The sequence below is a fragment of the Syngnathus acus genome, chromosome 6 (genome assembly GCF_901709675.1).
Source record: "Syngnathus acus chromosome 6, fSynAcu1.2, whole genome shotgun sequence".
In the NCBI taxonomy this organism is placed as follows: domain Eukaryota; kingdom Metazoa; phylum Chordata; class Actinopteri; order Syngnathiformes; family Syngnathidae; genus Syngnathus; species Syngnathus acus.
In genome coordinates this window covers 9,954,888-9,969,042 of record NC_051092.1, presented here as the reverse complement: position 1 = coordinate 9,969,042, position 14,155 = coordinate 9,954,888, and the positions used below count along the sequence as shown (strand labels likewise).

General features: G+C 39.4%; 1 protein-coding gene across 29 annotated transcripts in view; it reads right to left on the bottom strand.

Moving 5' to 3' along the window:
• Nucleotides 1-14,155, bottom strand: part of mical3a (microtubule associated monooxygenase, calponin and LIM domain containing 3a) — a 59,989-nt gene that overhangs the window by 44,683 nt on the left and 1,151 nt on the right. For 10 of the 29 annotated variants that reach the window (XM_037255224.1, XM_037255226.1, XM_037255225.1 and 7 more), the window contains exon 1: nt 5,592-5,938. The gene's annotated coding sequence lies outside the window, so the exon portion shown is untranslated. Of the gene's footprint in view, nt 1-5,591; nt 5,940-8,226; nt 8,523-14,155 lie in introns of those variants that run through there. The other 19 variants (XM_037255215.1, XM_037255218.1, XM_037255219.1 and 16 more) reach the window with 10 other exon arrangements.

Here is a 14,155-nt window from a genome sequence, read left to right as displayed (position 1 = left end):
TATGAGGAATACCTGAAGGCAATGAAGGTTTGGGATGGCACTCTAAAAACACAAATAAAGTAATGCTGAACTAAATGGTTTACCCACTACCACAGTTTCAAAATAGCTGGGATGACTGGGATGACTGGGCTTACTGTGCGCATTGGCACATATCCTTAAATGGCATTGTGTCCTGCCAGGCCTATGCTCTGCAGGCACCCTGGAGATAAAGTGTTCTATTGTGACTTTTTTCCTTTGCCAGTCATCCAACGTTAGAATTGCAAGAGGAAAAAGAATACTTTCCCTCTAAACACTGGATACTTTAACAAAAGGGCACCTTGTAGAAGACAATTAAGGACATGAGATTTGTGCAAGGCTACACCCAGTTGTTAGTTCAAGTAATAGTTGAACTACTAATGTAGAGTTTGGGAGTGGTTTATTTATTCAGCACTTGACGTAGGTCACCATGGTAAGAACAGGCTTCTTCTTTCTTGTCTGACGAACAAATGGTGACCAAGAGGTCATATAATAATAAACTCGAGCAGAAAACTCTTTTTTTTCAGCCTATCAATAGTCCATGACGGCTACTTTCTTATTGATATGTCCCATTTCTATCATTGCAATATGCAGTTACTCATCAAGCTACGCATACAACCTGGAAAAAATACTTGATGTTGTTTTGTGTTATTGGGGTAACAATGTCTCCGCCGTGTGGCCGCATAAGCAGTACATGCAAGAAAAGTGCAGCGAAACAGACAGCACCTTCGCCCCATGCCAAGGGTTTGGTCACATAAACATCTGACATTATAGCTAACGACACTTTGTTGAATCATTTTACTAAACAAGCACACTACCCACTAAATCAAACAAGCCATTTATCAGCTTTGTCATTTTGGACATGATCAGAATTCTTTTCCACTTCCACAATCTCAGAATGACTTACACACAGGCCTGAGGACATTTCATTGTTTCCACTTCTTCCCTTCTTAAAAATAACCTCTCAGTTGGAAGACGACCACTCTCCTACTGAGACATGGCGCCCCACAATGTTCTCAAATCACAAAAAGAAGTTTATTTTGCGACAAGAATGAACATCGCTCCAACGCAGCAAGCTGCATTTGCATGGAAAGAAACATCTGATACCACGGATGTATTGTCCTTGTAAGTTGAAGAAATTGTGGAAAGTTTCAAATTCATCTCAACTCTAATAAAATCTTGCCATTATTTATTTACATATTAATAAAGCACCTTTTAATTGCTAAATTGCATTGGATTATTTTTTAAATCAAAAACAGCATTTGTTGCCACGCTGATGGAGTATGCACAGCAATATCACACCAATACAGTTAAGTGATAATTCTGGACAACAGTTTCCAGCAGCTTCCCTGTGAGGACCCTGTGGAGGCCTGTTGTGTGTTTTGGGGTGTTCTTCCGGGTATTGAGGGCGGCTGTGTGGCGGACCTCGGGATCATTTACATCATTTACGATATTTAGGCCTCTCACCTGCTGTTACTTTTTCCTTTGTTAATGTCTTTGTTGCTTTGTTTTGATGACTTTTAACTTTTGCACTTATTGGTTTTCTTTGTGGCGTCGTTGTGAGTGGCAGCCTTTTCTAGAAGCCTGTTGCGTCCTCGGGATCCATTCATCCATCCATCCATCCATCCATCTTCCTCATGAAGAAAATTGCTGTATTCAGCCTTCATTCGAATTTTTAGTGCAAGCATGGCAACTATGCAGCCCAAAATGACTGAACCACAAAAGGAATGGAGCAAGTATGCTGGAACACTGACGCTCTGGCCTGCTACTATCAATAGCACAAACTGCTTATTCCCTATCTTTCATGCATGTGGATTGCTGTGTTGCTCATTTGCATTAGCTCACTGCAAACACTGCTATGGCACAATGTCATGGATCCAGTTACCCGCACACTCCAATCTTACCACTGAACTAGGATGTGAAATGTAAGACTATATGCAACAAAGACAAATCCTTGTTCAGTCTGTGTTTGAAAAAGAAAAAAGAAAAGTAGCAGCAACATGGAAAAGGCTACAAAGTTGGAGTGAATATGTATTGCAATGGCCACATGCTTGAGATTACCAACGCAATTCAGACCAAATCGTTTCACGTCACAGATCATCTGAGAACCCCTTTTATCAATACAGGAGATTTATATCAACATGAATGAAGTTGAAGTTTCTAAAACATGAAGGGAATATACTATATTCCTTGTACATATCTGAAAATGTGAATGTGTCTGATGCAATCAACTTGTTTGAAAGGACAAAAAATGATGGCTTGGTAGATGCCATAATCCCATCACATCACCAATTGCTATCCCTAATCTGGTGCGTGGGCGAAGCAAGCTGCTCAAATGACAACATCCGTTTGTAGACTGTCAGATACAAAAGATGATTTTTATTATCTCTGCTGGAGAAATGCTGAACTTGATTAAAAAAAATGTATATTTTGAGTGTAAATTGCCTTCAGTTAAAGGCCATAACAACTTTCAAGATAAAAAAAACTAAAATACAATTTGACAGGGCTTTCGGACTGGTACTATGAGTCCTGTGGCATATGGCAAACTGCCAACTAATAAAGGGACGTTTAACAATGCACATTGGTAAAAGAACGCTACAGCATCCATAATTTTATGCAAAGATCTGCACCAAACATACAAAAAAGAGGGTGGTCCACTCAGGTTAAAGATACCTTCATCATCTATGCAGGCCTGGAAAATGGAACGAGCTCCTTCAGTCACAAGCCACATTCTTTAGCCAAATGGCGGCTGGAGAATCTTACATTCTAAGCCAACAGGGTACCAGGCCAGATATATAATACGATCAGTGAAACCTGAAGACCACAACAGGCAGGTATATAAATATCAGTAATACTGTTGACAGGATTTGTTTTCATCAGCAAGACTGTCACGCAAAGTAACCAGCTGCTCCAAGACCTCCACATTCAATTAGCACTTATAAAGTACTGCTTACCCTTGGGGTATAAACTTACCAAGAGCATCATTATCCCACAAGGGCATTCTACACATGCTTGCATTGATTGTTTATGTCATCCCTTCGTAGCCGATATATACACTCCAGATTTAGAGAAACTCACTTTGGGCAGTAAATAAGAGAGCATGATCTGGAAACGCAACAAGAGGTAAGAAGAGCTTCTTAAAGCTATACAAGGAATAATATAACATATCCAAATGGTGCATACAGTGCAACGTTCTGAATAGTGCACGCTTAGTTCCAGACAATCAGTGTCATTCATCACTCACAGTAGGAAAAGCAAAACTGGAGAGCTCTATTACAGCGTTCAAGGGTCAGCTTACTAGCAAAATGTAAACACTCATTGGTCTACTCTGAGAATTGTGTTCAACTTAATGTCCTACCTTTGACCTGCACGCATGGGAAATGGCTGTGCTGTAAATCCAGAGCAAGAGCTACAGATCAATTAAAAAATGTTGATACCGCCACAAATACCGTTAGCAGTGCTGTTATTATTATTAATTATTATATTATTGCATTTTTTAATAAATGTACTGATTAAAAATGTGCTTTTCAGCTGAGTATTATGACAGGGTAAAAAAGCAGTAAGCAGCACGTGTCTTGTCATTTCCACAGAACACTGTGTAGATTTTGTTTTGTGTTTTGGCATGAAACATGACATGTGACATGAAGCCTACAAATAGTGATCAGGGTCTTCTGAGTTTTGGATTACACTGTGAAAAGGTGAATCAAACACAAGCACTACAAATATTTTTTCCACCCATGCATTTCAAGGAGCGTTCTGTAAGTCTAAATATGACAATAACTCAGAGGAAGCACCATGACAGAGCACGTCTTGTGTCATAAACAATAGTCTGGGAGGCTCCACAATGTCACATTTGCAGGCACCATGCACATTCCCGTTGGCCACAATTATACACTTTTGAAGTTGATGAATTTATCTTTCTGAAACAAATAAAGCTGTACAGCATATGCAAGGGTCACTTACAATGACAATCTAGCTTCATTCAAGAGAAAGTCAACCCCAAATATCGTGTGCCTCCACGAGTCTAAACGCGGCATTCTGATTAATATCGAGTTTGTAGAATATGAGCTAAGCAGCTAAATGCATCCTTTATTATCCACCAAAGGGAGCAGACATTTTGCCACTTGCTGTCAATCACATCACAGTTGCCAAGGTCACAGGTCACAACTAATCACAGATCATCTTCAGAAAACCGATGGCAAGCTTCCTTGTGACAACATGCTTCATATCTAAAACTACAGTACTGTGGATTATGATTCCTGAGCAACCACAAACGGCCTTTAGGGGATATTGAAAACTTATTCAAACTAGAAACAATGTAACAATGCAGAGTACACGGCCTCATTTGTTATTCGTCATTGGTTCCGATACTGTCAAACTGTGGCATAGAAAATCCTGATGATTAAAAAGGTCAGTTCTCCCCAGCACTCATCAGTACCACAAAAGACATCTTTTGCTGATTCAGACCATGAAGTCTTTGGAGGAAATCATTACAACTAGAATTATCCAGATTCGATCATTTGAGTGGAAATCAAGATCAATCATCTAATTTTTAGCTGACTGATCAGGTTTTTGAACTTCTCGACATTTACATCATCATGAAACATAATCATCCTGAGGTACCCTTATATAGTTTCCATTTCATTTTCCTGTTTTTTATGGTCGTGTAAGAAAGACGAGTCCAAAATCCATATCCATGGAAGTGCAGGGATTCCACATTTTTTCAAGGTCCCACTTTTTAAGTCCGGTTGTACAACAACTATTGGGTTCAAACAACTATAAAAGGAGCCCAAATGTTGCTGTGCATCAGAGAATGAGTTGACTGAAGAGGATTCTAGATCAAATGTCAATCTATAATAGGAATGTTTACCAAATGGAATCAAATATACGCTTTTACTAACACAAGATAAGAGGAGAGTAGGCTGGGTTTTGGGAATCAAATACAATAACATTAGAACCAAATAAAGTAGCAAAAATGATGACGCTTGTTATTGTGTTAATTAATGTACAACCCCAAGATTAGATACGCTCATAATGTAACAACATTTAATAAATGCCTTTCCGCCTTTAGGTTTATTGATGCAGAAATATGAATTTAGTCATGTCTACGCGTGAAAGTAATTCAAAAGTGGTGTACTAGTAACTACAATAAAACAATAACAATCAGCCATGACTCATGCGACGAGTCGCCATTGACTAAACAATAATGAGGCGATTACATCTTTCACAAATGGAGCATTTGTCATTATACAGTTCTAGCGTGAATAACAACGCATCGGCCACCCAATGTGTTACATGAGCTCAAGCAGCCTCTGCTGTGCCTGTCCCGTCTCAGAACGACCGAATCTAACGACAGAATGAGCGACAAAATGTAGTGCACCTCTGTGACTACCATTGAACCCATGTCAACTTTATCTCGGGCCGGTGTCCTTATGTCGTTTGTTGGGTTAATGAACAAATCAGAGGGTGACGTTGGCAATCGTGTAAAGTGGTGCAGTTTGCTGTTCCGAAGGAACCATGAAGAATGTCGTGAACGTGCACGCTGACAGGCTGTGCCAAGGAACAGCCGCGCTTACCTGCAACGCTTGTGTGCAGTTTTTATAATCCAATCCCACGTAGTGGCAAAAAAGCCATGTTTGCTTGTTAGGCCAGATTTCCTCGCAAAATGCCACGGTGGAATTGGATAAGATCGGCGGAGGCCAGGAGACGCAGCCAAACAGGGGCAGAGGAGCAGGCGCAACTTGAAACAGACAGAGGCGAGTCGGTACAAACCAACATAACAGCAAGGAGGGGTGACGGATTAAGGATATAAATAACAACACGTCAACATCCGATTGAGTAGTACTCGACTTCACTGTGATGAAAATTTGACGTTGCACAGTAATCAAAATGAAAGGAATGTCACATTCTTTCCTTGTAATTTTAAAGGTAGAATCCAAAACCCTTTCTTTCACTGGAGCAAACCAACGCCTTACAGCACCGTCTAATCCAATTGGTCTATTGCAACATGACGCAAACATTGCTCAAAAACAGGGTGACATATTAAATAGCCCAGCCCAAAGAAAACTGGCGATTAAAAATAAAAATAAAACGTGCTCCCAGCCAATCTGTTAAATCATTACATTGTAAGTAGTAATCACAAATCGACCAAAAATAGAGAAATCTTAGAAGCAGATTACTTTTTATAAATTATGTAACACAAATAAACGATGATAATAATAGACTAATACATTAATAACAACAACAACAACTACTACTACTAATAATAATAATAATAAGTGGGGTAAGGACTCTACTAGGGGCAGTGCAGATAAACAGGGAATTTTAAATCAAGTCTATGTCTCCTATCTCTTAGTTGTGTCTCTCAGATGTGTGTCTTTAAATGTATATTCCCCTTTATGGTTTCTTGGACAAAGGTCCAAAGGCTATATGATGTTTTTCTAACGATGCAGTCAGTAGTGGTTGAGAGCTGCAGTTGCCAAGGTAAAAAAAAAAGAAAACAAACTGCAGATTACAACCAGGGATAATTGCAAGTTTCAAACAATCACTTTTAAATAGCAATCTGATGATAGAAAACACTAACTTGAGTCAGCTTCACACAAACTGAAATGCATCACTGAGAAAATACTGCACACATCAGTAGCGCAAGAATCCAACCAGTAAATTCAGATGACAATTAACACTATAAAGATTATCTTTATAAGCATGCTGACTGCTTCAGAGGAAAAGGTCAATGACACATACTGGGTTCATGTGGAGTGGCCTCACTCAGGGGCATCACACCATGGAGGATGTGGGTCGGGGTGGACTGGCAATCCACCAATTACAGTAATGATGTAATATAATTGCCAGGCAAGAGCCACTCTCAAACTAGATTGTTGTGCAGTTTAATATTGGTATTTTTTTTTGCATTTATTTTCACAAATTGCCCAATGCTCCTTAATTGTACAATTGCAGTCTTTTAATTTGACCATGTTCACACTCCAAGTGGGCTATTTCAAGGACATTTTCATATTGATGCTCTACTTAGGTGTTCTAGAATCTAGTGGGTGATTAAACAAATTCCAGGGGGGATCCTGGATGTGTAAAACCAGAGCTTAAAAGAGAGCCGTACGCTGCGATAAGGAATGTCAGTGCTGTTTTTGTTTTTTCCAGGTGATCCCTCTTCAGTTGTAAGTCATGATTTATTTTTATGTACCTTTTGCCCAAAGTCAGCTGATAGGCACCAGCATTTGACAACCCTGAAGAGGAAAGTGTTCTAGAAAATAGATTGAGTAATAATAATAATAATAATGATAATAATGCATCTTTATTTATACAGCACTTTCACAACAGCTTTCCCCATAACAAAGTGCTTTATAATAATAATAATAATAATAATAATAATAATGACATCCACCCATTGATTATCTGAACTGCTTATCCTCACGAGGGTTGCTGAATCCTATCCCAGGTGACATCAGGCAGTAGGCCAAACCATTCGCACTCACTTTCACATCTACCATGCTTCCAGTAAATTCTGTTTCACTTTTTAACCTAAAATGTGGGAGGAAAGTAGAGTACCCTGACAAAAGCTACACTAGTAGTGTAAAGAAAACATCCTAACTTAACACTGAAACGTTTGAGTTGAGATATAATACCAGAGGTCATGAATGTGAGCCAGTTCTGCTGGCCACATAAAGTCATAAAACAAAATAAAGTTTTCTATAAAATGTTTCTCTCTGAGAGAAACACAACTACTTTATCTTAGTTTAAAAAGGGCTTTACGCCAAATTTTACAACGTCAGAGCCAATATAGAAAAAACATTACAGGTACATGTTGTTTGATCAAAGGAAGGATAATAGCTTAAACATCAAAAACGGAAAGACATTAAATTAGAGGACAACAGGACTTCACGACAAGAGCCACATTATAAAACCAGCCTTAAATGCACTAAACACAACCTGCTAAACACAACCGTACATGCCTCTCATCATTTGTCATCTGATTATCTGGGGAGGGTGAATGAGGCATGCGGACGGACAAAAGCTTGTCTAGGCAAGGTGAGGCTGGCTGAACACACAACAAAGGACTCAACGTGATGTCATTCCGGAAATCTTCACCGGCATCTGTCAGGTCACGTTACCGAACACACATAACAACCAAATACACACCTTCATCCATCCATATCGACAGATGAGAATGACAAATACGTAAAACCAAGTACTTACTGTTCTGAGGAATAGCGCTAAAAATATTTCCAAGTTGGATTTTATCCTCTTTCTGTTTTCCTCCTTTTCACCCTCCTCTTGAGATCTCTTCCTCCTTCCTTCCTCTTCTCCCTACTGCAAGATGCTGCCTGGACCAGTGCTCGTTGCCATGGTTACCAAATGGTTGGGGGGGGGTGATAAACACGTGACTGGATAACACGAAATGCTGATTGGTCACATGCAAAGAGTGCATCAGGGGGTGTGGTGATGTCACACGCCCACCAGTTCACATATGGGAGGGATCCTTCTTGGTCTGCCTGAAAGAACAGACACAATAGGTGTTTTTTAGAATTATCTTCAGGGCGGGGTTGCATTTGAAAACTCAAGTGGAGCTACTGGATGGTCTGGGATAATTGACTGACTGACTTTGTGGCATGCTGACTGTTCTGACTCATGTCTAATAGCTCATCTCATGTGGCACGGGTTGCTCTTTGCTCTTAACTCATGAATCCCTCAACGCTGCTATAACCCAGAAAAAGAAATAACCTGACTGCTGTAAAAATCCACGCGAAGATGCTCTATAACCTGGCCAACCACAATATAATTATTGCGATCGTTTTTTTTGCAGTGGTCTACAACTGCACTGTGGTCGAGAAAGCAGATGATTGCATGGAATGCCAATCAAAACATGGCAGCAATAACAGCAGCATTCTGTGTGTGAGTGAACAAAAATGTCTCTCCACATTGCTATAAAAGTTATTTGCGGAAGACAAGTGTGGCATTTTACATGTCATTTAAGGGAAAGACATTTTTATTGCTCACAGGCATATTCCCATTAAATACATGTCAAGAATCTTAGAAAGACCTTAGGTCATTTCAGTCTTGGATAGTTCGGTTGTGCTTACATGTGTATGTTGTGTTATGATTGTGATCTTTCCGTCTATCCGTTCATTTATTTGAGTCCCTTTTCATCAAGATACTTTGGGTTGAAAATCCACAAAATTTTATCCAAAGATCGGACAGATGGAATTCTCATTATTCATTGATGTGTAAACAATGTTTGCTCTACACGTTTTTACAGGACACATCCTGAACAAGGGGTATGGCTTTGGTCAAAGACTTAGGAGGGTGGAGTCAAGAAAGGCTACATTCAAATCTTGCAAGCAGTTGGAAAACTGTAAGCTCACCATCTAAATCACCTATTAGTATTATGTTAACTGCCCTTCACCTACACACACGTTAATTCCGTAAGGCCTCAGTTATGATGGACTAAAACAGGTCAAACTACACTCTAGTCACAAGCCCGACTCAGCATTACTGCTCATGCCACACTTGACATACTGAAGGTCATATCAGACACGAAAGGCTTCTTACTTCCATCAGGCACCACAAGCTTTAAGAAATGATGGAGTAGAGTAGTGCCGATAAGTGACCTCATCATGTTCATGGTTGACCATCATTAGCTTTTATGGGCCAGTGTCCCGCAACAGCAGCAACTCTGGCGTCAGTTTGCATTACTGCACCATAAACATCTCACTATTCTACTACATCATCTACTAATCAGAAAGCCGTATCAATTCTCGTGAACGCACACATCTAGCACTATAGGATGAGATGTAAGGTGTAGTAGTATTGGGAATGGGAAGTCTGCCTGTACAAAGCAAATTTTGATTGGGACATGCACAGTCTCAACTACTGTTCTGGAAAGGAACAATGTGTGAATGTTTAGATTAACACAGTGTCTTTCTGTTTAAAAAATATATCCAATTCTTTTACACACTGGTACAGAGATGCTTTATCCAATAAACAACCTCATGCGGTGACCATTATAAATATGTAAACATACATACTACAGAATCATGATATACGATACAGATTAATTGGCATATAGGCAGGAGGGATTTCGAAGACTCTTTAAAAAAGACAAATCTGATTTGGTACAAAACAGGACATGATAGTGAGGAAGGACATAGAAGCAGAGAATATCTACTCATTGGTGGAGGTATTTCTGCATCTGCAGCCTGGCTGGCTAAATTTAACTGCATGTGTTTAGAAGACCTCAGGCCCTGAGTGTGTGAGGACTGAAACAGTAAGAGTGGTCAGGGTGCGGCCACACCAAAGTTCCACTCTCTGGATCCTTCAAGTAATTCGCAACCTATCCAAGAAGAAAAAAAAATGCTCAGGTCGCTGTCATAACCTCTGATTTAATCCTAGAGCAGACGTTACAAGCCTAAAAATGAAATGACAATGATAAAAGGTAATATTAGATTTGCTGAGAGTTATGAATATTTTTGGTATAATAAATATCTATGTTAAATTTTGGGCAATTAATGTGCATTTAGAAACCCATGATTGCAGTAAGGCAAAGGTATCATTTTATATCATCTTTAGATTACAAGGAAGAACTGAAGGTGTCATCTGAATTTATCATCAGCTTCTGTTGGCCACTTTCAAATGAAGGCAAAACCTAAGGCAATTCTTCACTTAACTTGCCACACACCTTCACACCATATTAAGTGCTTTGTCCAAGATAGATCATTTAAGTTACTATGAACATATAAAATAGCGTCAGTGTAGCATTTCCAACTTCAAAGAAGACTAAGCAAAGGTTTGTTTGTATGTTCACTCGTCTTCTCTCTCAAAGACTTAGCTGTCCCTCAGATGCTTACACACGGCATCCTATCAAGCATAGATCTCCTCTTTTGGCAGCGCTGACAAAATGCACGACTATCATGTGCAGCTGCTTAAATATTGTGACATGTGATCTCTGGCTGGCACAAAGAGCTCTTGTAATGAACGGCAGGGCCACAAAGACAACGAAAACTCATCCTGAACACACGCATACATGTGCTGCTCTGTCTTTTTGTATTCATGGCACATTTTATCATACGCTAACTTGAGTTTTTGTGAAAAGGAAAAAAGAAATAGCAACACACACAAAAAGTCCTCTCAAGTTGCATACATTCCCACGATTGAAACAAACATGAATGTTTGAACTGAGTTTCCGAGTTGCAGCAAAATCGCATGGAAGGAAAACATGAATTATTTCATGAGAGGACAAGTCTGAATTTGTCTTGCCTTGGTCTGCTTTATGTCCTTAAAATGTGTTGAAGTCATTCTTCACACTTAATCTGTGAGCTGGATTAATTATGAAAATGTAAAATGACATGGATTCTTGTCAAGTCAAGTTTATTTATATATAGCCCACAGAAACATCTCAAAGGGCTTCAGGTCACAACTACTTGACCTATTTTTTGAATATTTAATAAAAGTTAAGTGTGTTGACTAAATGGCCTCCTAATCATCACTGATTTGAAATATAGTGGAACACTTTTAACATTGTACAATTTGAAATTTGATTCAAATGTAATTTGGCAAAATATGGTTGTAGGTGCGGCGTTACACATGGCATCAACATAGAAGAGACCTCACTTTAGCAAACATCACCAGGATCCAATGTGTTTTGCTTTTGCTTCATCTTTCTTTTTTTTTTGCACTTGCTCCAAAAGAAGGACCAGCCCATTTAGACTTACTTGGTTGATTGCTTTCATTTGGGTCCATAATTCCTCCTAGCTACAATTACTTTGCGACTTAGCTGGCACGCGACACATGCATCCTTCACTACAAAAGAGGACCTGTTTAGACTAAATATGTAAAAATGAATATGCTCATATATATTGTAGGCTTTATTTTGGAACCAAGACCGCATCTTGCAAAAAGTGGATTTGGGCTGCAGCAGAGTTTTTTTGCTCTTCACACATCTCACTGAACTGCAACAAGGGGGTATTGCATTCACATTCAGCGAGTCCACTGCATAAGATTTTTTAGCACACAATGACACACAAGTTACTGGAAGACTAACTGGAGCTTCTATCTCAAGATGTGAATCAACCAGGCGCACAAGTTATGTGCACAGTGGGAGTAAAACATGTTTAGTACGAATAGAAAGATTTTGTACTTCTTTGCTGAAAACCATGTGTTTGAATTACAGAATAATTCATCTTGATTAGAAGCAAAAGAACACATTGTTATGAAACTATTTAAATCATCACGCACTGTTGAATAAGAAACAGATCAACCAAGAATGTAGCCATTCACTTAGAGAAGTGAAAATCACGTCAGAGTTAAGTTATTTCAATTATTCTAGCAAGGAAGAATGACCTAAGTGAAGTGAAGAGGCCTTGTATGGTGCGAGTCATGTCTGGTTTGTTTCTTTTCATGTTCTCCCCTATTTCTGCATAGAATACTTTGGTTTCCTCCCATTCTCCAAAAATATGTGTTTGGTTAACTGATGTGGACAACCGTTTAGAAACTCTCAGCTTTGTTGGAGGACGCTGTGACTGGGGACGCATTAGAGCGTCAGGCAGGACAGATGGAAGCTATGCAAGCAGGATACCAAGGTTGTGGGCTTATTCAAACAATGAACAGATATCAAAACAACATTAACATTTGCACTCTCAGAGTAGAGTTTGGGGCATCAGATTCAATTTCTGATTGTACCCTGATTAATCAATGAAAAAAGTGCTGGTGTCGCTTCCATAATTGTGAGGACACCTTAGTGCCAGGCTTTGTAACAATGAATGAATGAATGTAAAATATGCTCTTCTGAACACCAATCATCAATATTTGCTTATGTGGCTTTTCTGAAATTCAAGCAAAATTCAAGGGTGCCTTCTGAGGTTTACTCTTTTACACATCTTTCATAAAAATGGATTGAGTAATTTAATTTGTTATCCCTAATAATATGTTATGGGCAAATCACATTCCAAGTATTACAATTTTTAGTTAATGTCATGTGTTTTATGGAGGAAAGGCTAAATCACACGTAGTATCAGTATTGGAATAAAAGTAAAAGTTGGTATCTTTATTCCATTCAACTTGATTTCAGTCACACTTTCACGTAGCTTTTTTTTTTTAAATTAATCTATTATTATTAATCATCAATCAGGTGAAACTGACTGCAATGTGTCTATTGTTGCTGTTTAGGTCCTTTTAGTGCAGTTTGTGTATTAGTGAGTCAGTCTTGTCAGCACACATGCCATTTTCTTGAGAATAACCATAATTATTTTACTGCCAGTAGACGTTGCAGTGCACGTATCTGGATGTCAACCAAAGCAATGACACCATCATCAGTGTCAGCATGCATTTATCATTCACTGTGGGTGTGGAGCAAGATGGGTGAGTAAGGATTTAAGTGGGGTGTGATTAAACGGATGACCGTGGACTGTGGACGTCAGCTTATTTTCATCCGAAACGTGGCTCCACAATGTCTGCTGGAGGCTGCTATCACTGATGCAATGCAACTTCGAAATGTAGGGTGTAGTGATCAGCGGATTGTTGAGGAAGAAAAGAAAACAAACATGGCTGCCACATCCCGGATGTCCAGCCAAGACTTTAAACATAACAGAGCAAAGGACATTCCCCCAATCAAAGAGTCAGGCTGTCCATAGCTCAAGGGGTTCAAGAAAATCAAGGTGTATATTATGAAAATGTTATCACAGATGAGATCCAAAAAGGCAAAGATGGACTGACTAATTGGCTGCCATTGGAAAGAGGGAGTGTGCGGTAAGGTACAGAAATAGACTGGGATAATGGCGTATTAAAAATTAAAAACAAAGCATGGGTGAGTACCAATTGGTGTTGGTATCAGGACAGCAATACCTGACCTTATTTCTAGGTATCGGTACTCGCTTCATGTCAGGTGTCCTTGCGTAGCTACTTGAGCAAGGGACCAAATAAACTCAATGCCACCTGATAAATCATGTTGTCGTCAAATCAGACAAAACAGCCCCCTGCGGAGCCAGTCTGCTGACCAAGGATTATTTGGCCATCAGAAAAAGAACTTGACACCAAATAAACTACAACCATCTGTGTACATGGGTCATCTATATGATCCCCCTTTTGTCGCACAGGTTGACCGGCTCTGGAAGGGGCCAGCAAGAAGAAGGCT